The sequence below is a fragment of the Bufo bufo genome, chromosome 8 (assembly GCF_905171765.1).
Source record: "Bufo bufo chromosome 8, aBufBuf1.1, whole genome shotgun sequence".
NCBI classification, from domain to species: domain Eukaryota; kingdom Metazoa; phylum Chordata; class Amphibia; order Anura; family Bufonidae; genus Bufo; species Bufo bufo.
The window spans coordinates 70698253-70723970 of NC_053396.1; the positions used below are offsets into that span (position 1 = coordinate 70698253).

The 25718-nt window shown below is 46.1% G+C and overlaps 1 protein-coding gene across 1 annotated transcript in view; it reads right to left on the reverse strand.

The window, feature by feature from the left end:
- Positions 1–25718, reverse strand: part of EDA2R (ectodysplasin A2 receptor) — a 235331-nt gene that overhangs the window by 150630 nt on the left and 58983 nt on the right. The gene's annotated exons all lie outside the window — the stretch shown is intronic.

The window sequence follows — 25718 nt, forward strand, 5'->3', positions numbered from 1 at the left end:
CCTCAGACCCCTTGTGAGACCATATGCTGGTGCGGTTGGCCCTGGGTTCCTCCTAATGCAAGACAATGCTAGACCTCATGTGGCTGGAGTGTGTCAGCAGTTCCTGCAAGATGAAGGCATTGATGCTATGGACTGGCCCGCCCGTTCCCCAGACCTGAATCCAATTGAGCACATCTGGGACATCATGTCTCGCTCTATCCACCAACGTCACGTTGCACCACAGACTGTCCAGGAGTTGGCAGATGCTTTAGTCCAGGTCTGGGAGGAGATACCTCAGGAGACCATCCGCCACCTCATCAGGAGCATGCACAGGCGTTGTAGGGAGGTCATACAGGCACGTGGAGGCCACACACAATACTGAGCCTCATTTTGACTTGTTTTAAGGACATTACATCAAATTTGGATCAGCCTGTAGTGTGTTTTTCCACTTTAATTTTGAGTGTGACTCCAAATCCAGACCTCCATGGGTTAAAAAATTTGATTTCCATTATTTTATTTTTGTGTGATTTTGTTGTCAGCACATTCAACTATGTAAAGAACAAAGTATTTCAGAAAAATATTTAATGAATTCAGATCTAGGATGTGTTATTTTTGTGTTCCCTTTATTTTTTTGAGCAGTGTATATATATATATATATATATATAACAGAAGCTACACAACCCAGGTCACCGTTAAAGGGGTGCCCACTGTTAAAGGGGAGGCCACCGTTAAAGGGGAGGCCACTGTGAAAGTCACTGTTAAAGGGGCAGTCACCGTTAAAGGGGCGGCCATTGTAAAAGTCACTGTTAAAGGGGTGGTCACCGTTAAAGGGGCGGCCACTGTGAAAGTCTCTGTTAAAGGGGCGGTCACCGTTAAAGGGGCGGCCACTGTGAAAGTCTCTGTTAAAGGAGCGGTCACCGTTAAAGGGGCGACCACTGTGAAAGTCACTGTTAAAGGGGCGTTAACCATCAAAGGGGCGGCCATTGTGAAAGTTGCTGTTAAAGGAGCGGTCACCGTTAAAGGGACAGCCAGGAGGTGCTGTTCCGTTATTTTGGATATATATATATATACACTGCTCAAAAAAATAAAGGGAACACAAAAATAACACATTCTAGATCTGAATTAATTAAATATTCTTCTTTACATAGTTGAATGTGCTGACAACAAAATCACACAAAAATAAAAAAATGGAAATCAAATTTTTTAACCCATGGAGGTCTGGATTTGGAGTCACACTCAAAATTAAAGTGGAAAAACACACTACAGGCTGATCCAACTTTGATGTAATGTCCTTAAAACAAGTCAAAATGAGGCTCAGTAGTGTGTGTGGCCTCCACAAGCCTGTATGACCTCCCTACAATGCCTGTGCATGCTCCTGATGAGGTGGCGGTCGGTCTCCTGAGGGATCTCCTCCCAGACCTAGACTAAAGCATCTGCCAACTCCTGGAAGTCTGTGGTGCAACGTGACGTTGGTGGAGGTAGCGGTCCTGCTGCTGGGTTGTTGCCCTCCTATGGCGTCCTCCACATCTCCTGATGTACTGGCCTGTCTCCTGGTAGCGCCTCCATGCTCTGGACACTACGCTGACAGACAAAGCAAACCTTCTTGCCACAGCTCGCATTGATGTGCCATCCTGGATAAGCTGCACTACCTGAGCCACTTGTGTGGGTTGTAGACTCTGTCTCATGCTACCACTAGAGTGAAAGCACCGCCAGCAGTCAAAAGTGACCAAAACATCAGCCAGGAAGCATAGGAATTGAGAAGTGGTCTGTGGTTACCACCTGCAGAACCACTCCTTTATTGGGGGTGTCTTGCTAATTGCCTATAATTTCCACCTGTTGTCTATACCATTTGCACAACAGCATGTGAATTTGATTGTCACTCAGTGTTGCTTCCTAAGTGGACAGTTTGATTTCACAGAAGTGTGATTGACTTGGAGTTACATTGTGTTGTTTAAGTGTTTCCTTTATTTTTTTGAGCAGTGTATATACACTCACCTAAAGAATTATTAGGAACACCATACTAATACGGTGTTGGACCCCCTTTTGCCTTCAGAACTGCCTTAATTCTACGTGGCATTGATTCAACAAGGTGCTGATAGCATTCTTTAGAAATGTTGGCCCATATTGATAGGATAGCATCTTGCAGTTGATGGAGATTTGAGAGATGCACATCTAGGGCACAAAGCTCCCGTTCCACCACATCCCAAAGATGCTCTATTGGGTTGAGATCTGGTGACTGTGGGGGCCATTTTAGTACAGTGAACTCATTGTCATGTTCAAGAAACCAATTTGAAATGATTCGATCTTTGTGACATGGTGCATTATCCTGCTGGAAGTAGCCATCAGAGGATGGATACATGTTCTCATTCTGTTTACGCCACATTCGGACTCTACCATTTGAATGTCTCAACAGAAATCGAGGCTCATCAGACCAGGCAACATTTTTCCAGTCTTCAACAGTCCAATTTTGGTGAGCTCATGCAAATTGTAGCCTCTTTTTCCTATTTGTAGTGGAGATGAGTGGTTCCCGGTGGGGTCTTCTCCTGTTGTAGCCCATCCGCCTCAAGGTTGTGCGTGTTGTGGCTTCACAAATGCTTTGCTGCATACCCCGGTTGTAACGAGTGGTTATTTCAGTCAACGTTGCTCTTCTATTAGCTTGAATCAGTCGGCCCATTCTCCTCTGACCTCTAGCATCCACAAGGCATTTTCGCCCACAGGACTGCCGCATACTGGATGTTTTTCCCTTTTCACACCATTCTTTGTAAACCCTAGAAATGGTTGTGCGTGAAAATCCCAGTAACTGAGCAGATTGTGAAATACTCAGACCGGCCCGTCTGGCACCAACAACCATGCCACGCTCAAAATTGCTTAAATCACCTTTCTTTCCCATTCTGACATTCAGTTTGGAGTTCAGGAGTTTGTCTTGACCAGGACCACACCTCTAAATGCATTGAAGCAACTGCTATGTGATTGGTTGACTAGATAATTGCATTAATGAGAAATAGAACAGGTGTTCCTATTAATTCTTTAGGTGAGTGTATATATATATATATACACTGAACAAAAATATAAGCCTGTGGTTATACAGGGAGCTATGTGATATATATTTTTGCATAATTATTGTTTTATTACTGTTAATTTTATTTCTATATAATTAATACTGCCACGATTACCACTATATCTAACCCTCCCCCTCTTTCCCCTTTTCTCCACTCCCCCTTTGCCTTGTAGTTTTATCTTATATAGTATGGTCCAATAATGTGAAGGGGAGGCTTTCCACTATTGGAACGCACCTCCAATACTTTATGCCACATGACTTAATTCCGACACTTAGTGTCACATGATAGATGAAGGGGCAACACCTCCAGTTCACCCGAGTAGCGCCGCTAGTAGCTTGCGTTCCACCGCTGGAACGCATACCGGATGCGCATAATCACGTGACCGGAAGTACATCCCCGGCACCGAGCTGTGAGTTGCGTACCCGATGACCTACTGGTTCCTTCTACACTTGATATATACCACCTATCTATATCTACATCAGCCTATGTATTTTTTTGTTTGTTTGTTCTTCATTGTAGTCATTGTTTAGTTTATATTTAAGCCAATTCAAACCGGAAGCTATGCGATCCAAGAGTGGAACGCACTTCTGGTTCCGGGTTATGTGATTGGGAGGAAGTGTTCAGAACCAGTAGAATGCCCTTAAGTGTTTTATTTACATATATAAATGGGTCACTGTTTGTCTGATTTTATATGCTCCTGAGGAAGGGGTCTTTGTACACCCCGAAACGCGTAAAGCTAATTCATCTATTAAAGGATACCTTGATCAGCAATTGAAGTCCACCGGGTCATCTATATACGAGACCACAAGGAGATCTAACACTCTACAGGCGATCTCGGCGAGGGGGAGTTTAATGGGGTCAAGTCTCTTGAGTTTTATCTTGCGCCACCCCTCCTGGTGAAGTGAGTATAAACTCATGTGAATATATGATTTTAATTGAAGCACGATAGTGTGTTAGCAATATACAATTTGATATGTTGTTTTGTATGTATGTATCTATTTTACTATTCATTTTCTGGTATGCACTCACAATAATTCTGCGGTAATAGCACCTCACTCCAACTGAGATTAGCACTCCGTGGATCTTTAAATATTTCCAGCATCCTTTTCATTATTACCATTTGCTCTCTGGCTCTCCATCGGTCTTTTTGATCACCTGTTTTAAATCTGTGTTAGTGAGCACTTCTCCTTTGCCGAAATAATCCATCACACCTCCAGGTGTGGCATATCAAGGTGCTGATTAGACAGCATGAATATTGCATAGAATAGAATATTGCCTTAGACTGCCCACAATAAAAGTTCACTCTAAAATGTGCAGTTTGATCACACAGCACAATGCCACAGATGTCGCAACGTTTGAGGGAGCGTGCAATTGGCATGCTGACTGCAGGAATGTCTACCAGAGTTGTTGCCCGTGCAATGCATGTTCATTTCTCTACCATAAGCCATCTCCAAAGGTGTTTCAGAGAATTTGGCAGTACATCCAACCGGCCTCACAACCACAGACCACGTATAACCACACCAGCCCAGGACCTCCACATCCAGCATGTTCATCTCCGTGATTGTCTGAGCCCAGGCACCCGGACAGCTGCAGCAACAATCGGTTTGCATAGTCAAAGAATTTCTGAACAAACTGTCGGAAACCATCTCAGGGAAGCTCATCTGCATGCTCATCGTCTTCATCAGGGTCTGGACCTGACTGAACTTTGTCGTCGTAAACAACTTGAGTGGGCAAATGCTCACATTTGATGGCGTTTGGCACGTTGGAGAGGCGTTCTGTTCATGGATGAGTCCCGGTTATCACTGTTCAGGGCAGATGGCAGACGGCGTGTGTGGCATCGTGTGTGAGCGGTTTGCTGACGTCAACTTTTTGGATCGAGTGGCCCAACGAACACAGGTGCATTTTATTGATGGCATTTTGAATGCACAGAAATACAGTGATGAGATCCTGAGGCCCATTGTTGTGCCATTCACCCATGACCATCACCTCATGTTGCAGCATGATAATGCATGTCCCCATATTGCAAGGATGTGTACACAATTCCTGGAAGGCAAAACTGTGCACATTTCAGAGTGTCATTTTATTGTGGCCAGTCTAAGACACATCTGTGCAATATTCATGCTGTCTAATCAGCACCTTGATATGCCACACCTGTGAGGTGGGATGGATTATCTTGGCAAAGGAGAAGTGCTCACTAACACAGATTTAGACAGATTTGTGAACAATATTTGAGACTAATAGGTCTTTTGTGTTTGGAGAAAATGTTTCAGATCGTTGAGTTAAAGTCATGCAAAATGGGAGCAAAATCAACAGTCTTTCATTTACATTTTTGTTCAGTGTATATATATTGTAGCGGGGTGCCGTAAGGCACACTTGGTCTCCCATCAGCCGCAGACCTGCTGCTTAGCTTCGGGAGCGAGGATCTGTGTTTGACCATGTTCCCAGAGCGGCTTTGCTAGCTGGGAGGCTCCCTGCTCCTAGGTCTGCTTTGAGCGCCAAGCTGATCACTCGGTGCTCGACTGGTTGGTCTGTCAGTCATGTGACGCTGGCCACGTCACATGAGCCTCACTCCCCACTATAAATATAGGCAGCCTGCTGGCCACAGGTTGCCTGTTAATTTAGGTTCCTGGCAGTTGTTGGATAACCTGTGTACTTACCTGATCCTGTTCCCTGACGATCCTTTGCCTGCTCCTCCTGTACTGCGCATCCTTCCTGGTATATTGACCTCGGCTTCCACCTGACTATTCTTTGCGGACTCCTTTGGTACTTCTCGACTCTCCTAGTATTTATGACCCCGGCTTCTCCTGACCTTTCTTTGCTTATCCCTCTGTACTGCGCTGTCCTCTTGGTTTTGACCCGGTCCATTCACTATCCGTTATTTGTCTTATCTGTCCTTTGCGCACGTATACTAAGTTAGGGACTGCGGTCCAGTTGTCCCCTGTCATCAGGACTCGTGAGGCAAGTAGGCAGGGCCAGGGGTGAGGGTGGAGCGCAGTGGTCACTATCCTCCCCCCTGTGTGTGTGTGTGTGTGTGTACGTGACCGTTACATATATATAGAAGAAGCTACACTGCTGTCACTGGTTGTGCTACCAGCTGAGGCGTGGACCTGGCCTCAGGGTGACACGTGTATATAGATTACACATCCTAGATCTGAATTAATAAAATATTCTTCTGAAATACTTTGTTCTTTACATAGTTGAATGTGCTGACAACAAAATCACACAAAAATAAAAAAATGGAAATCAAATTTTTCAACCCATGGAGGTCTGGATTTGGAGTCACACTCAAAATTAAAGTGGAAAAACACACTACAGGCTGATCCAACTTTGATGTAATGTCCTTAAAACAAGTCAAAATGAGGCTCAGTAGTGTGTGTGGCCTCCACGTGCCTGTAGGACCTCCCTACAACGCCTGTGCATGCTCCTGATGAGGTGGCAGACGGTCTCCTGAGGGAACTCCTCCCAGACCTGGACTAAAGCATCTGCCAACTCCTGGACAGTCTGTGGTGCAACGTGACGTTGGTGGATAGAGCGAGACATGATGTCCCAGATGTGCTCAATTGGATTCAGGTCTGGGGAACGGGCGGGCCAGTCCATAGCATCAATGCCTTCGTCTTGCAGGGACTGCTGACACACTCCAGCCACATGAGGTCTAGCATTGTCTTGCATTAGGAGGAACCCAGGGCCAACCGCACCAGCATATGGTCTCACAAGGGGTCTGAGGATCTCATCTCAGTACCTAATGGCAGTCAGGCTACCTCTGGCGAGCACATGGAGGGCTGTGCAGCCCTCCAAAGAAATGCCACCCCACACCATTACTGACCCAATGCCATACCGGTCATGCTGGAGGATGTTGCAGGCAGCAGAATGTTCTCCACGGCGTCTCAAGACTCTGTCACGTCTGTCACATGTGCTCAGTGTGAACCTGCTTTCATCTGTGAAGAGCACAGGGCGCCAGTGGCGAATTTGCCAATCTTGGTGTTCTCTGGCCAATGCCAAACGTCCTGCACGGTGTTGGGCTGAAAGCACAACCCCCACCTGTGGACGTCGGGCCCTCATATCACCCTCATGGAGTCTGTTTCTGACCGTTTGAGCAGACACATGCACATTTGTGGCCTGCTGGAGGTCATTTTGCAGGGCTCTGGCAGTGCTCCTCCTGTTCCTCCTTGCACAAAGGCGGAGGTAGCGGTCCTGCTGCTGGGTTGTTGCCCTCCTACGGCCTCCTCCGAGTCTCCTGATGTACTGGCCTGTCTCCTGGTAGCGCCTCCATGCTCTGGACACTACGCTGACAGACACAGCAAACCTTCTTGCCACAGCTCGCATTGATGTGCCATCCTGGATAAGCTGCACTACCTGAGCCACTTGTGTGGGTTGTAGACTTCGTCTCATGCTACCACTAGAGTGAAAGGACCGCCAGCATTCAAAAGTGACCAAAACATCAGCCAGGAAGCATAGGAACTGAGAATTGGTCTGTGGTCACCACCTGCAGAACCAAACCTTTATTGGGGGTGTCTTGCTAATTGCCTATAATTTCCACCTGTTGTCTATCCCATTTGCACAACAGCATGTGAAATTGATTGTCACTCAGTGTTACTTCCTAAGTGGACAGTTTGATTTCACAGAAGTGTGATTGACTTGGAGTTACATTGTGTTGTTTAAGTGTTCCCTTTATTTTTTTGAGCAGTGTATATATATATATATATATATATATATATATAGTTCTCCAAAAAAGAGGCAGCACTCCAATGTAAAAAGTGAAATGACCCGCTTTATTCCCCTCTGCAACGTTTCAACTGCTCATTGCAGTCTTTATCAAGCATACAAACTGGTGCCAAAACATCCACATTTATACCCACAATACCTTGTGAGTCAATTAGTGATAATTACATAATCAGATATACATGATATAAAATACATAATCCAGTGTAAAAAGATGATAAAAAAGACACAAAACATGTAATAAATCAGTGACATATACATCTCGTGAAACCATGATTATTGATCTTCAAAAGTCACATACTTCATTGTATATTCCCATAAAGTGCCATGTGCATTAATCAAAGTGATCACCTGTGCGTGTTTAAATAAACAGTCAATCGGCCGTATAAATTATGTGAGAAACAACTTACACAGCAGTGTACTTGGATGGCGCCCATCTCAGCGTCCCCGGTCTGTCGATGCGCATGCCCGGTAGCCAGGATACCAGTACACACTAGGTCACGTGACCCGTCACCTGACCACACGTGATCAGTGACGTCAGTCGCGAGGCGTGAACCGGCAACCCGACTCCACCATAGGTGCACGTGACGAGCCAGAAAGAGGCGCTCCAGCTACCGAGTCACAGGGTCACATGAGCGCATCACATGAGCCGTAACCCGGCAACCGGAAAGCGTCCCAAAAACCGGCAAACCACAACCACCCAGAACGGACAGAGCACCGCTAAAGCCAGACTTGGAAGGGGATTAAAAAGTCACATATGGGGCATGATAAGGTTGTGTGGTACTGTTCAAGAAGCTTTGATTGATAGTAACAAAATGGGATATCAAGTCGTCTGTATAGGAAGAAATAGAGTCATAAGTTCCCATATATAAAACAGTGTCTCTGTAAAATAAAACATAATAAGAGAGAGGGTGTGGTTTATGTGGTTATGTCACTTTAGTGATCATCGCCACACACCAATTATGGCACAAAGGTGTCAAGTGCTGTCAGCACCCAACATCCTCAGAACCAAGGTCCACCCATTTTCCCTCATCTAGAACTTTAGGTAACAATCTTCCATTCACAACTTATCCACAATATATTTATCTTTGTGAATTGTAATTCCAACCCTATTCCCTAACATGGGACTAGAAACACCGTAGATGGCCACCATCGTTTTCCACAGTTGTGATGATGAACTTGAAAAAATCAGATCCGATAAAATCTGAAATAAAAAGGGATCCTTTCATCCTGTGGATTTGTCTCATTTATTTAGTACTCTGGTATTGTGATCACCTATGATGTCAAATATTTTACTTATATTTTCTTTTTATTTCAGATTTTATGACTCCATATGTTTATGACTCCATATGTTTCCATATGGGAACTTATGACTCTATTTCTTCCTATACAGACGGCTTTATATCCCATTTTGTTAGTATCAATCAAAGCTTCTTGAACAGTACCACACAACCTTATCATGCCCCATATGTGACTTTTTAATTCCCTTCCAAGTCTGGCTTTAGCGGTGCCCTGTCCGTCCTGGGTGGTTGTGGTTTGCCGGCTTTTGGGACGCTTTCCGGTTGCCGGGTTACGGCTCATGTGATGCGCTCATGTGACCCTGTGACTCGGTAGCTGGAGCGCCTCTTTCTGGCTCATCACGTGCACCTATGGTGGAGTCGGGTTGCCGATTCATGCCTCGCGACTGACGTCACTGATCACGTGTGGTCAGGTGACGGGTCACGTGACCTAGTGTGTACTGGTATCCTGGCTACCGGGCATGCGCATCGACAGACCGGGGACGCTGACATGGGCGCCATCCAAGTACACTGCTGTGTAAGTTGTTTCTCACATAATTTATGCGGCCGATTGACTGTTTATTTAAACACGCACAGGTGATCACTTTGATTAATGCACATGGCACTTTATGGGAATATACAATTAAGTATGTGACTTTTGAAGATGAATAATCATGGTTTCACGAGATGTAAAGTACAGACCAAAAGTTTGAACACACCTTCTCATTCAAAGAGTTTTCTTTATTTTCATGACTATGAAAATTGTAGATTCACACTGAAGGCATTAAAACTATGAATTAACACATGTGGAATTATATACATAACAAACAAGTGTGAAACAACTGAAAATATGTCATATTCTAGGTTCTTCAAAGTAGCCACCTTTTGCTTTGATTACTGCTTTGCACACTCTTGGCATTCTCTTGATGAGCTTCAAGAGGTAGTCCCCTGAAATGGTCTTCCAACAGTCTTGATGGAGTTCCCAGAGATGCTTAGCACTTGTTGGCCCTTTTGCCTTAACTCTGCGGTCCATCTCACCCCAAACCATCTCGACTGGTTTCATGTCCGGTGACTGTGGAGGCCAGGTCATCTGGCGCAGCACCCCATCACTCTCCTTCATGGTCAAATAGCCCTTACTTTCAAAGTTTTGCCAATTTTTCAGCTGACTGACTGACCTTCATTTCTTAAAGTAATGATGGCCACTCGTTTTTCTTTACTTAGCTGCTTTTTTCTTGCCATAATACAAATTCTAACAGTCTATTCAGTAGGACTATCAGCTGTGTATCCACCTGACTTCTCCTCAACGCAAATGATGGTCCCAACCCATTTATAATGCAAGAAATCCAACTTATTAAACCTGACAGGGCACACCTGTGAAGTGAAAACCATTTCAGGGGACTACCACTTGAAGCTCATCAAGAGAATGCCAAAAGTGTGCAAAGCAGTAATTAAAGCAAAAGGTGGCTACTTTGAAGAACCTAGAATATGACATATTTCCAGTTGTTTCACACTTGTTTGTTATGTATATAATTCCACATGTGTTAAATAATAGTTGTGATGCCTTCAGTGTGAATCTACAATTTTCATAGTCATGAAAATAAAGAAAACTCTTTGAATGAGAAGGTGTGTCCAAACTTTTGGTCTGTACTGTATATGTCACTGATTCATTACATGTTTTGTATCTTTTTTATCATCATTTTACACTGGATTATGTATTTTATATCATGTTGTATATCTGATTATGTAATTATCACTAATTGACTCACAAGGTATTGTGGGTATAAATGTGGATGTTTTGGCACCAGATTGTATGCTTAATAAAGACTGCAATGAGCAGTTGAAACGTTGCAGAGGGGAATAAAGCGGGTCATTAAATTTTTTACATTGGAGTGCTGCCTCTTTTTTGAAGAACTACTACCATTGATGACCATTTTGCCCATGGTCTGAGGAATTTGCACCAGGATTCATCACATAGTGCTGCTGTTTTTTCTTTGTTGGATATAGTGGGACTTGTACAGCTTTGCACTGCTATCTTTTCCACCCTGCTTATTGAATCATGGACCCCCTTCCCCCCCCCCGATGTGTTCACATATTGTCACGAGGGTGTCAAGAACCACGCCTGACTCCGTTATACCCGGGGTCAGGAAGTCGCAGCGATTGGCTGCACGCTCTATGTAAGATAGGGCTGTTTCCTTATGGTAGCTTTCTGTGTTTCCTTAGCAAACCCTTTTGGCTCACTCAGGGATCCGTAGCTCCTTCTCCTCAGCTGTTCCTTGTCCAGCACTCCCGAACCTCCTTATATTCCCCTCTCACACTTCTCTGGTTGCCAGATATAGAGCTTCCTGCCTGGACATCTATTCTGACCCTCTGGAGCTGTGTTGCTGCGTTCTCTGGTAGTTGATCCAGAACGCTACCCTCCGGATCCCTGTTGGACCTTTGTAGGTCTATTGTGGTCGCCCACCTGGGTGTATGTGTTTGTCTGTCCTCTCCCTGGTGTTTCCCTCTTAGTGATAGTGGTGCGGACTAGCGATCCCACCCGCCCGTTCACTATCTAGGGCTCATTTTAGGGAAAGCCAGGGTTTAGGCACGTGATCGCCGCACGGGTGAGGAACCCGTCTAGGGACGTCAGGGCAGTCAGGTGCCAGCCGCAAGGTGAGTTAGGGGTCACCACCTTTCCCTCTCCCTTGGGCAGGGCTTTCCCTTTTTCCTCCCTGTGCGTGACGCCGGTCATTACATTATATCTGGCCCTTATTTTGTGAAGGTAAAAAAAAAAAAAAAACTTAGAATCCAGTATGGATCAAATTGCTGCTCTGTCCAAACAATTTCATGGCCTGTCTTTGGAGGAGGCAGGATTGAAGGCGTCGGTCCTCCAGCAACAGCAGCAATTACAACTGACCGCAAGCCCAGCAGTTGCTACTGGTAACCAGGTTGTTGTGGAACCCAAGGTCCCTCTCCCTGACAGATTTTCTGGGGGAAGGGACAAGTTTTTGACATTCCGTGAGGCCTGTAAATTATATTTTAAACTGCACCCTTACTCCTCTGGTAATGAAGAACAGCGGGTGGGGGTTGTTATTTCCCTGCTGCAGGGGGACCCGCAGTCCTGGGCGTTCTCTTTACCTACTGATTCCCAGGCTCTTCGGTCAGTGGATGAGTTTTTCGGGGCCTTAGGTCTCATACATGAGGACCCTAACCGAGTCGCACTGGCTGAATCAAGATTACGGAGACTCTTACAAGGAGAGCGGCTGGTAGAGGAGTATTGCTCTGAATTCAGTAGGTGGGCTACGGATACCCAATGGAACGACCCAGCTCTCAGGAGTCAGTTCTGCTCTGGGTTATCGGAAAGGGTTAAGGATGCGCTTGCATTATATGAGACCCCCTTTTCCCTTGATGCGGTTATGTCCCTTTCTATCCGAATAGATAGACGCCTTAGGGACAGGTTGAAAAAAACAGAGCAATTGGTAACCCCTCCCAAGCAGCAGTTAGTCTGTACGGACTTAGACGAGCCTATGCAGCTAGGAGGAACTACTCGTCAGGTCCGTCCTCCTGAGGCTCGCCGTAGGCGTGGGGTTTGTTTTTTTTGTGGGGAGAGGGGTCATTTCATTAATGTCTGTCCTTCTTTCCTCAGAAACAAAAGACCGTCGGAAAACTACTAACCCCAGGCTGTATGGAGGATGTCAGCCGGGGGTATACGTTTCCTCCATACGTACATCGCAATTTGTGTTGCCAGTGGTTATTGTTTTTGGTGATAAGACGGAGACAATTTCTTTCTTTCTAGACAGTGGAGCAGGGGTAAATTTGATAGATGCCCATTTTGCCCGCACTACGAGTTTGTCTCTCTGTACGCTACAGAGACCTATTCCCATATTCGCTATTGATTCTGCTCCTCTGTCTCAGAGAAACCTCACTTACATTGTTCATAATTTACGGGTAGGGGACCACCATAACGAGATGCTTTCATGTTATGTTCTGGAGGGGCTTCCCACTCCGGTAGTGCTGGGTCTTCCCTGGTTGGTAGCGCACAATCCAGTGGTGGATTGGCAGGCCAGGGAAATATTGGAGTGGAGTGAGCAGTGCAGAGAAAATTGCTTAAATAGCAATTGCTTAGTCGCCTCCATAACTACCCTACCTACATTTATTTCGGATTTTGAGGATGTTTTTTTCTGAAAAGGGTTGTCAGAAGTTACCACCTCATCGTCCTTATGATTGCCCGGTTAACCTTATTCCCGGCGCAAAATTACCCAAGACCAGGTTATATAATCTTTCGGGTCCAGAGAGACAAGCCATGAAAGATTATATCTCCGAGAGCTTGGCTAAGGGACACATCAGACCCTCTTCTTCACCCGTGGCTGCAGGGTTTTTCTTTGTTAAAAAGAAAGATGAGGGCCTGCGTCCTTGCCTAGATTTTAGCGAATTAAATCGGATAACCATCCGAGACCCATACCCTCTTCCTCTCATTCCTGACCTGTTTAACCAGATTGCGGGTGCTAGGTGGTTCTCCAAACTTGATCTTAGGGGGGCCTACAATCTTATTCGTATCAAGGAGGGGGATGAGTGGAAGACAGCTTTTAACACCCCTGAGGGGCATTATGAAAATCTAGTTATGCCTTTCGGTCTGACCAATGCTACTGCTGTCTTCCAACATTTCGTTAATTACATTTATAGTCATCTAATCAGCAGGTTTGTGGTAATATACCTAGATGATATTTAAATTTATTCGTCTGATCTGAGAACACATGAGGTGCATGTCAGACAAGTACTGCAGGTCCTACGGACGAATAAATGATATGCTAAAATTGAAAAATGTGTCTTCGCTGTTCAGGAGATACAATTCTTAGGTTATTTTTTATCTGCTTCAGGTTTCCCTATGGATCCTAGGAAGGTCCAGGCAATTTTAGATTGGGATCTTCCTGAGAACCTCAAAGCACTACAACGGTTCTTGGGCTTCGCGAATTTCTATAGGAAATTCATTAAAAATTATTCACTTATTGTAAAACCCCTTACTGACATGACTAGGAAGGGGACTGATTTTTCTAAATGGTCTGACGCCGCTAAAGTTGCTTTTTCCTCTCTAAAAGAGAGGTTTACCTCAGCACCTGTACTAGTCCAACCTGATGTCTCTCAGCCTTTTATTGTTGAAGTCGATGCGTCAGAGGTGGGAGTGGGGGCGGTGCTGTCTCAGGGTCAGTCTCCTGGCAAATGGCGTCCTTGTGCTTTCTTTTCTAAAAAACTATCTGCAGCAGAAAAGAACTACGATATTGGCAATAGGGAACTATTAGCTATTAAACTTGCGTTTGAGGAGTGGCGTCACTTCTTAGAGGGGGCGGTCCACCCCGTCACTGTGATTACGGACCACAAAAATCTTCTGTACCTCGAATCAGCTAAGCGTCTCACCCCTAGACAGGCTAGGTGGTCGCTATTTTTTACCAGGTTTAACTTTGTGATTACCTATCGTCCTGGGGCAAAGAATACCAAGGCTGATGCACTATCTCGTTGTTTCCCTGGAGGGGGTAATGTGAGTGATCCGGTGCCCATTCTTCAAAGAGGAGTGGTTGTTTCTGCGGTACACTCTGTTCTGGAGGGGAAGGTGTTAGAGGCCCAGGGGGATGCCCCGGTCTCTTGCCCCTCAGAGAAATTGTTTGTACCGTTGAACCTACGTTTCGAATTATTAAAGGAACATCATAATTCGGCACTTGCTGGGCACCCGGGTAGTAAAGCAACCTTGGAGCTATTGTCTCGTCGTTTTTGGTGGCCAAGCTTGCGTCAGGATGTATTGGATTTTGTGTCTTCTTGTTCTACCTGTGCGCGCGCAATAGTTTCACATACACGTCCTGCAGGGTCTCTATTACCACTCGTCATTCCCAATAGACCGTGGACACATCTGTCAATGGATTTTATCACTGACTTACCTTTGTCTGCGGGTAAAACAGTTATTTTGGTATTAGTGGACAGGTTTAGCAAAATGGTACACTTCATTGCGTTACCCGCACTACCTAATGCTAAGACTCTTGCTCAGGTATTCGTCAGTGAAATCGTGAAGCTTCACGGGGTCCCCTCCGATGTTGTTTCGGATCGGGGAACCCAGTTTATTTCTAAATTTTGGAAAGCTTTTTGTTCCCGTTTGGGGGTACACTTGTCCTTTTCCTCAGCTTTCCATCCTCAGTCGAATGGACAGACTGAGCGTACCAACCAAAACCTTGAGACATATCTAAGATGTTTTGTGTCTGAAAACCAAGAGTTGTGGTCATCATATTTACCGTTAGCTGAGTTTGCCATAAATAATCGTCGTCAGGAATCCATTGCCAAGTCACCATTTCTTGGTGCATATGGTTTTCATCCCCAATTCTGTACTTTCAAAGAGGGGGGGTCTTCTGGGGTTCCCGAAGAGGAACGGTTTTCGTCATCTCTTTCATCGGTATGGCAGAAGGTGCAAGCTAACTTGAAAAATATGGGAGGTAAATACAAATGCATGGCTTATAAGAGACGGTCGCCAGGTCCGGACCTAGGAGTGAATGACTATGTGTGGTTGTCTACTAGGAATATTAAATTGTAGGTTCCCTCTTGGAAACTGGGTCCTAGGTTTATTGGCCCTTACAAAATTGTAGCCATCATCAACCCCGTGGCTTTTCTCCTGGAGTTACCTCAGACTTTTAAAATCCATAATGTTTTTCATAAGTCGTTACTCAAAAAATATGTTCCACCTCTAGAACCGTCACCGCTGCCACCCCCTCCTGTTGTCGTGGATGGTAATCTAGAATTTCAGATATCCAAAATTGTTAATTCTCGTCGGGTCCGCCGCTCTCTTCAATATCTGGTGCATTGGAGAGGTTACGGTCCCGAGGAAAGAATGTGGGTTCCTGCGTCTGAGGTAAACGCCGACAGGCTAGTTCGGGTTTTTCATGCCTCTCATCCTGAGAGACCTGGTCCTGAGTGTCCGGAGGCCCCTCGTAGAGAGGGGGGTACTGTCACGAGGGTGTCAAGAACCACGCCTGACTCCGTTATACCCGGGGTCAGGAAGTCGCAGCGGTTGGCTGCACGCTCTATGTAAGATAGGGCTGTTTTCTTATGGTAGCTTTCTGGGTTTGCTTTGCAAACCCTTTTGGCTCACTCAGGGATCCGTAGCTCCTTCTCCTCAGCTGTTCCTTGTCCAGCACTCCCGAACCTCCTTATATTCCCCTTTCACACTTCTCTGGTTGCCAGATATAGAGCTTCCTGCCTGGACATCTATTCTGACCCTCTGGAGCTGTGTTGCTGCGTTCTCTGGTAGTTGATCCAGAACGCTACCCTCCGGATCCCTGTTGGACCATTGTGGTCTATTGTGGTCGCCCACCTGGGTGTATGTGTTTGTCTGTTTTGTCTGTCCTCTCCCTGGTGTTTCCCTCTTAGTGACAGTGGTGCGGACTAGCGATCCCACCGGCCCGTTCACTATCTAGGGCTCATTTTAGGGAAAGCCAGGGTTTAGGCACGTGATCGCCGCACGGGTGAGGAACCCGTCTAGGGACGTCAGGGCAGTCAGGTGCCAGCCGCAAGGTGAGTTAGGGGTCACCACCTTTCCCTCTCCCTTGGGCAGGGCTTTCCCTTTTTCCTCCCTGTGCGTGACGCCGGTCATTACACATATACCAGAGCCGATGAGGAGAGAATTTTACAGGGTTTGGTGAGTGATCCCGTTTTTTTATCAACTCCCACCACTGTTGATTTGAAGAGACAATATGAAGCTGATGCCAAAAAGATTGTATCTATGGACTTACACCTTATGACGCTGGGATAGTATTATAAGGAACATAGAATTCCCAGGGGGATTCGTTCACAATTAAAACCCAATTTATTTCCTAGTGGCTCGGCCTTTGCACACAAGTTTGTACAAATATCAAACAAATATGCTTTTGATATTATTTTACTTAATTTGGAATATCTGCAACAGGAATTGGTGGAAGTTAAAGAGAGACACTTGAAAACGAAAACTTCACTCTTGTCAGCACTCAGCACAGATGAATGGAATCAGTACGACACCAACTGTACTTTGTTTCTTGACAAGTTTGTGAAGGAACAAGCAATCACAAAAAGGAGAAAATGGCTCCGGGATTCTGACGATTATTCTAAAGGGAAAGTATATACCTGGCAAGATGAATCACAGAGGAGACAGACATCTTCTTATCGACCAGCTATGAAAAAACAACATTAACAATCACATCATCAACAACAACAAGATAACACTGGTACTACGTCAAGAGCTGATACCTCTTCATCTTTATCGCCTTTTTTTGGGACAGGGGCCAGTATTAAAAGAACCAGACGGGGAGGTAGAAGGCAACACAAGTGGAGGAAATCCCAAAAATCAGAGACCTCTGAAACAAATGGCACTTCGCAAGATGGGCAATCAGTAAGGGTGGGAGAGTTTTCTGTACAAAAGCCTACTGTGGTAAATATGTCCTCTGTTTCTTTGTCTGATGCACAAATATGTTTATTATCTAAAGGGCTGTCATTTTGTCCGTCTACTAAGATTGATTGGTTTCAGCTGGAGGTGGATATGCAGCGGCTCTTCAGGAACATTAAGTTGCAGATCTGGTTCTCTGAGCATCCACCTCCAGCTGACAATCATCAACTATAGGAAAGTCTGAACTCACTCTTGGACTTTAATCTGATGTCCAGGAGTGATTTCATACCACAAATTAGTTCTCACACCTTGGACACTTTTACTAAAGCTGTGGCATTTGATATTGACAGACTTAAATCTAGGGTCCTTGACACACCATTACAACACCCCAATATGACTTCTGCTGACATTGGGGCTTTGGAGGAGTTGTGCCTGTCACGGCGGACAGGATCTCAGATACACAGACAACCAAATACACAAGTGTCTAGGCTAAATGCTGGGGAAAGGTCACCTCCTAGCACATCCCTGACTTCTCTCCCTATGCTGCTAAGCCCACATTCAGACCTTGATGGTAGGAATGATGTGTCCTCATGCCTGGACTGCAAACACCCTAGAATCCCTGAGATGGTGAAAGGGGAGAAGGGGCAGAAGACACACAAATAGCCTAGACCGCAAACAACACAAACAAAAACCAAACTTATCTGAGCTGGAACAGACAATCCTTCCTTCCTTGAATCCAAGGCCAGACTGAATTCTATAACCCGCACGGCCCTCTGGGAGTGAAGGCAATTTAAGCCATTGACCCCACCCAGAGCACCTGAAGGAAGGCGGATCCAGCATGATTCCAAAACAAACAAAAGGTTAGACACGTGCTGCCAATCTGACAGACCTCCGCACACCGTCCGAGCAGGGCATGACAGTACCCCCCCTTCTACAGGTGACCTCCGGGCACCCCGGACCAACCTTATCCGGGTGGGCTCTGTGAAAAGCCCTAACCAGTCGGCTGGCGTTGACCTCCAGTGCCGGAACCCACATACTCTCCTTGGGGCCGTATCCCCTCCAGTGTACCAGGTACTGAAGTGAACCCCGAAGAACTCTAGAGTCAAGAATCCTGGAGATCTCGAACTCTAAATTTCATCGACCAGAACAGGAGGAGGGGCAATGGCGATGGTTCCACTGGTCTCACATATTTTTTCAATAAAGATCTATGGAACACATCATGGATCCTCCAAGTCTGCGGAAGATCCAGCCGAAACGCTACTGGATTGATCAGCGCAGATATTTTGTACGGGCCGATAAATCTTGTACCCAGTTTCCAAGATGGCACTCTCAATTTAATATTTTTAGTGGACAACCACACCAGATCACCCACACACAGGTCCGGACCAGTCACACGTCTCCTGTCAGCCATTCGCTTATATCTCTCACCCATCGTCTCCAAATTCACTTGTATCCTCCGCCAGATAGAGGATAAGGTAGAAGAAAACCTTTCCTCCTCTGGCATCCCAGAGGAACTAGTCCCAGAAAAGGTACCAAACTGAGGATGAAAACCATATGCGCCAAAAAATGGCGACTTACCCGTGGATTCCTGCCTACGGTTATTCAAAGCAAACTCCGCTAAGGGCAGGAATGAGGACCAGTCCTCCTGATTCTCCGCCACAAAGCACCTCAAGTAGGTCTCCAGGTTCTGATTAGTACACTTAGTCTGTCCATTCGACTGCGGATGGAAAGCCGAAGAGAACGAAAGTTGAATGCCAAGCCGAGAAAAGAACGCCCTCCAGAACCTGGAGACAAACTGCGTGCCCCTATCAGAAACCACATCCGAAGGAATACCATGCAATCTCACGATATTGTCAACAAAAATTTGCACAAGAGTCTTGGCATTAGGCAGACTAGTTAACGATATAAAATGAGTCATCTTGCTAAAACGATCAACTACCACCAAAATTACTGTTTTCCCCGAGGAACTCGGCAGATCCGTAATAAAGTCCATGGACAAGTGCGTCCAAGGACGAGACGGAATAGATAAAGGAAGGAGTGAACCAGCCGGTCGAGTATGAGCAACCTTAGATCGTGCACAGGTCTCACAAGCTGCCACGTACTCCTCAATGCTCCTACGTAACCCGGGCCACCAGAACCTCCGGGACACAAGGTCACAGGTGGACTTATCACCAGGATGTCCGGCAAGGACAGTATCGTGATGTTCCTTGAAAACCTTGTATCGCAGTTCTTCTGGAACAAACAACCTCCCTGGGGGACAGGAACTAGGAGCCCCCTCCTGGGCTCCCAACACCTCCATCTCCAATTTGGGATACAGAGCGGAAACCACAACCCCGTCAGCCAAAATCGGAGCAGGATCCTCTGAATCACCTCCCCCAGGAAAACTGCGAGACAACGCATCTGCCTTGATGTTTTTGACCCCCGGACGAAAAGTAACAACAAAATTGAACCTGGTAAAAAAAAGTGACCATCTGGCCTGTCTAGGGTTCAGATGCTTGGCAGATTGCAGTTAAGCCAAATTCTTATTATACCGTATAAACAGTAACGGGGTGAGAAGCCCCCTCCAACCAGTGACGCCATTCCTCAAAGGCCAACTTTATAGCCAGCAACTCTCTATCTCCCACATCATAGTTCCTCTCGGCGACTGAGAGCTTCTTGGAAAAGAAAGCACACGGGACCCATTTGCCAGGAGAAGAACCCTGCAACAGCACCGATCCCACCCCCACTTCTGATGCATCCACCTCCACCACGAATGGTTGAGACACATCGGGCTGCGAAAAGAATAAGGGGCAGTAACGTTTTAAAACCTAGAGTTTATTAGGATTATTAAGATCCCTAATGGGGAAAGAAAGCCCCTACCAGACAAACTAAACAGGCAACAATATGGGACCCGCGTGGGTGAGTCACCAAAGGTCAGGTCCACTAGCGTACCAAATAGGGAAGCGGAACTGACCAACAAATAAACACTAAATTAAGTCTTTGGCAGCATGCCATAAACCTAAGGTTATGCCATAAGGTTGGTGGATGAACTTAACATCAATACCATTACTCTCAGATTTACGTTAGTAATCGTACATAACAACTTGCCCTTCCTAGACATCTGCATCTCGAGAGACACCAAGGGGGGCCTACAGATCACTATTTTTCGCAAGGAGACATCCACAAACTCACTCCTTCGGTGGGACAGTTGTCATCCTGTCCCGTTGAAACGTGGGATTCCGGTTGGCCAATATTTGAGACTCATGCGTAACTGCTCGGAACCACGAGAATTTACACGACAGGCAAACGAGCTAAGACAGCGTTTCCGTGCACGTGGCTATCCGGACAATACGCTGAGAAAGGCCTACCAAAGGGCTCGACAGGAGACACGTACTACACTCCTACATCCCACGGGGGATCCCAAAACCGATCCACAAGAAAAAAAGTTACGCATCATCGGCACATTTGATTCGGCGGCTAGACAAATTAAGGAGATCCTAGCACGCAACTGGGATACTCTCCTGATGGATCCGGATCTGACTGCTGTTGTAAGCCCCTACCCATCAGTGACCTTTAGGAGAGGGACCAATTTGAGGGATCAATTTGTACACAGCCACTACAATCCTCCCAAAAGGAGGACGTGGCTGGATAAACCGGTAAATGGATGCTTCAAATGTGGCAGGTGTAGTTTTTGCAAGTATGTCACCCAAGGCAAAGTGGTTGTAGTTGGCCCTGCGGATCCCGACCACCGTATACGGGATTTCATCAATTGCCGCACCGCAGGAGTGGTTTACCTCCTCACCTGTGAGTGCAGCATTAGGTATGTTGGTAAGACCCGTAGGGAGCTACCGGTACGCATAGGTGAGCATTTGGGTGACATCCGCAATAGGGATACTCCAGTAGCGAGACACATTCACTCTGCCCATGATGGGCGGTCGTCAGGGATCAAGTTTGTAGGACTAGAGGTGATTAGGAAGCCACCACGTGGAGGGGACTGGGACAAGAGGATTCTCCAGAGGGAGTGTTGGTGGATATTCAGGCTGAAAACCACCAACCCCCATGGTTTGAACGACCAGTTACAATTTGGCTGCTTCTTGTGACTGAGTCTAGTCTCCAACACATATATATTTGTTCATCTAGTACCGCCACGGGCCACTAATTTTAGCCCTTATGGCTGCCTCTGTCTTTTGCCTTTTGTCATCTGCGTTTTGCTTTGTCGTCCTTGCATTTGTTAGTGGTCTACCCGGTCTTAGGGCTCTGCTCCTGTCTCTTAGTAGCAGGGGCCACCTGGCCTTACGACCGTACTATTCATATGTTGACTGTATGACCGTACCATCTAGATGATAACATCCTTTAATGGTCCAAATTATTTAAAGTTTTATATTGTCTAAATGCCTCTTTGTGGCCACTACACCCTGTCTGGGTCCAAGGGGGCTGCCTGCCATTTAATGCCCCTTCCTTGAGGTACCATGTTGTGGGTGATATTCCCTATCGCCGCCAACATAAGCATAGGTGAAGTAGTAGGAGTTGCCTGTACTTTCTCAGCGACTCCTCCCACCGCCGCTATCCTCACTACACAGCCGACGCCGCGCCCCGTTTTGGATTATGTTTCCAAGCTATGACGCCTATCACGTCACTGAAGCCACGCGGTAGTTGGGCTGCACACTGGACGATTGCGCATGCGTCGGGAAGGAGGCGGACCGCCGCGTCAGCTGACATATGCGTAGTCACATGACGGTGGCCGCACTCCTCACGCAGGCGCACCGTCAGCTTGCTCCATCCATTTAAACTGATTGGCGCCCACAGCAGCGCTGACAGACGCCGATACATAGGCGGTAAGCTAAACCGCACTGCCGCTTCGCATGGTATATGCCACACGCGCTCCATGATCAAAATAGTAAGTAAACCAACTAGCTATATGCCATATCTGTAAAGGTTGCGGTTAGGCACGGTATCTGAACGGATTTCTTTCTGTCATTTTGCTATCTACAGGTATCTGGGCTGATTTGGACCACATTGGTCTAGTCAGGTCTGCGCAACCCTCAGGGCTTTCCCTTTCCATCCCTCCCTCTAACCTAGATAATTATCATATTGTGTTGGGAGTGCCGCTTCTCATGGTATATGCCACACGCGCTCAATGATCGTAATAGTAAGTAAACCAACTAACTATATGCTATATTTATAAAGGTTGCTGTTAGGCTCGGTATCTGAACGGATTTCTTTCTGTCATTTTGCTATCTGGGCTGATTTGGACCACACTGGTCTAGTCAGGTCTGCGCAACCCTCAGGGCTTTCCCTTTCCATCCCTCCCTCTAACCTAGATAATTATCATATTGTGTTAGGAGTGGAGATATTTTCCTCCACTTATGACCCCTGTCCCCTGAAGAGTTAGGGGGTCCCCTTTTGTGAAGTGGAGGTATCCCTCATAGTTTGATATATTCCCAAAAAAACGAAACGTGTAGGGACCTTGAATATATCCATCATACTAGCTTTCCTTTACCCTGGTAGCCTTTATCACCAATAGGGCCAATCTCCTTGTCCCTATAGGGCTATTTAGGGTTCATTTATTAGGGCCAGGTTCCGGACGTGGCCACCCCTTGCGGGGAAAGGACCCCGTGTTAGGAGGTTACCTTAGGGACTCACAGGCCAAGTAGGGCATTAACAGGGACAGTTTTTCCCTGCAGCCCCTTGGAACCAAGGTACAACTCATCAGAGGAAGTTTTTCAGACAGGAGAAGCTCCTCCACCTCCTGTGTATTGGACTAACTTGTCCTGACTGGCACCACCGGTAAGATCTACCCTTTTTTCTGCCTTATGGCATAACCTTAGGTCTATAGCACGCTGCCAAAGATTTAATTTAGTGTTTATTTGTTGGTCAGTTCCGCTTCCCTATTTGGTACGCTAGTGGACCTGACCTTTGGTGACTCACCCACGCGGGTCCCATATTGTTGTCTGTTTAGTTTGTCTGGTAGGGGCTTTCTTTCCCCATTAGGGATCTTAATAATCCTAATAAACTCTAGGTTTTAAAACGTTACTGCCCCTTATTCTTTTCACATTTTCTGTCACAGAGCAGTATATCCCGGGAGAGTGCCCGTGCATCATCTCCCCTTAGGGACCACCCCCTTTTTTCTTCACACATCGGGCTGCACCAGAATGGGAGCAGACGCAAAACACTCCTTAATAGTTGAAAAGGCCTGCAATGCCTCCTCCGACCAAACAGAGACGTCAGTGCCCTTCTTTGTCATATCAGTCAGAGGTTTAACAATGGTGGAATAGTTTAGAATACATTTTCTATAATAGTTAGTAAACCCCAAAAACCACATCAAAGCTTTCTGATTCTCTGGTCGGTCCCATTCCAGAACCGCCCGGACCTTTTCGGGGTCCATACAAAAACCAGAGTCGGAAAGCAGATATCCCAAAAACGGAAGCTCCTGCACAGAACAGACATTTTTCCAATTTGGCATATAACTTATTCTCCTGAAGGATCGTCAAAACCTGTCTCACATGATCCTGATGGGTCTTCAGATCAGAAGAGTAAATTAAAATGTAATCTAAGTAAACTACCACGAACCTCCCCACCAAGTGATGAAAAATGTCATTGACGAATCGCTGAAATACCGCTGGCGCGTTCGTCAACCCAAAAGGCATAACCAGATTCTCAAAATGACCCTCGTGCGTATTGAAGGCTGTCTTCCACTCATCCCCTTCCTTGATTCTGATCAGATTTTAGGCCCCTCTCAAATCCAACTTGGAGAACACCCTGGCACCAACAATCTGATCAAAAAGGTCGGAGATCAAAGGAAGGGGATACGGATCCCGGACCGTAATACGGTTCAATTCCCGAAAATCCAAACATGGTCTCAGTGATCCATCCTTTTTCTTGACAAAGAAAAAACCTACTGCCAATGGAGACTTAGATGGCCTAATATGACCTTTTGCCAAACTCTCGGCGATATACTTTCGCATGACCTCTCTTTCAGGTTGGGAAAGATTGTAAAGGCGAGACTTTGGCAACTTAGCTCCTGAGATGAGATTAACTGGACAATCATAGTCACGATGAGGGGGCAATTCCTGGGTCCCACCCTCCGAAAAGACATCCGCAAAGTCTGAGAGATATTGAGGTAGAACCGCAGTGGACACCCCAGAGATAGATGTGCCAAGACAATTCTCCGAACAAAATTCTCCCCAACCAATAATTTGTCTTGCCTGCCAATCAATAATTGGATTATGTTTTGTCAACAACGGTAAACCTAGGACTATAGGAGCAGGCAAATCCCTCATGACAAAACAAGATATAAACTCTACATGTGAATCACCCACCCTCAACTGAATACCATGTGCAATATGAGTGAGACTCCTTTGAGAAAGAGGTGAAGAATCTATTGCAAACACCGGAATCTCCCTTTCTAAAGTGCACGTACTTAGACCCAGATTTTGAAGAAAAAGAAAGTCAATAAGGTTTAACCCAGCACCACAGTCAATGAATACCATAGTCAATGAAAATGAGAATTACAGGGAGCTTGCATACCTGCTTGTTCCACTACTCCATTCACGCTACCAAGAGTCAGGACGTTTTTTTTTTCTTTCATATCATCATGCGGTTTAACAAAAGGACAAGCAAAAACAAAATGGTCACTTTTTCCACAGTAGTAACATAGTTTATGTAATCTCCTCAAGTTTTTCATACCAGAACGAAAAGATATCTGATCCAACTGCATGGGTTCCTCCCCTACCCCAGAGCTATAAGTAATATCACCCTGGGCAGCAGGTGAGACGAAACCACACGCAGAAGGGATCCCTTGCACGGAGGGACCCTTGCACCTCTCTCTGATACGTCTATCCAACCGTATAGCCAAAGACATAGCATTCTCTAAAGTATCCGGGTACTCATGAAAAGCCAGGGCATCTTTCAACCTCTCCGATAACCCCTGACAAAACTGACTACATAACGCAGGGTCGTTCCACCCTGACTCAGTAGCCCATCTCCTAAACTCTACGCAGTAAACCTATGCAGTATGTTCACCCTGTAAAAAGTTACGCAATTTAGATTCTGCCATCGAGACCCGATCTGGGTCATCGTAAATCAATCCCAGGGCTTTGAAAAATTCCTCCACCGACCGGAGGGCCAGAGAACCGGGCGGCAGAGAAAAAGCCCAGGATTGAGCGTCCGCTTTAAGCAGAGACATGATTATACCAACCCTCTGACTTTCATCACCTGAAGAAATGGACGCAGTCGAAAATACAATTTGCATGACTCTTTAAAGGGGATAAAATCATCCGCACCCAATGTAAATTTCTCGGGAAGAGCGACTTTAGGCTCCCCACCAATTTGACC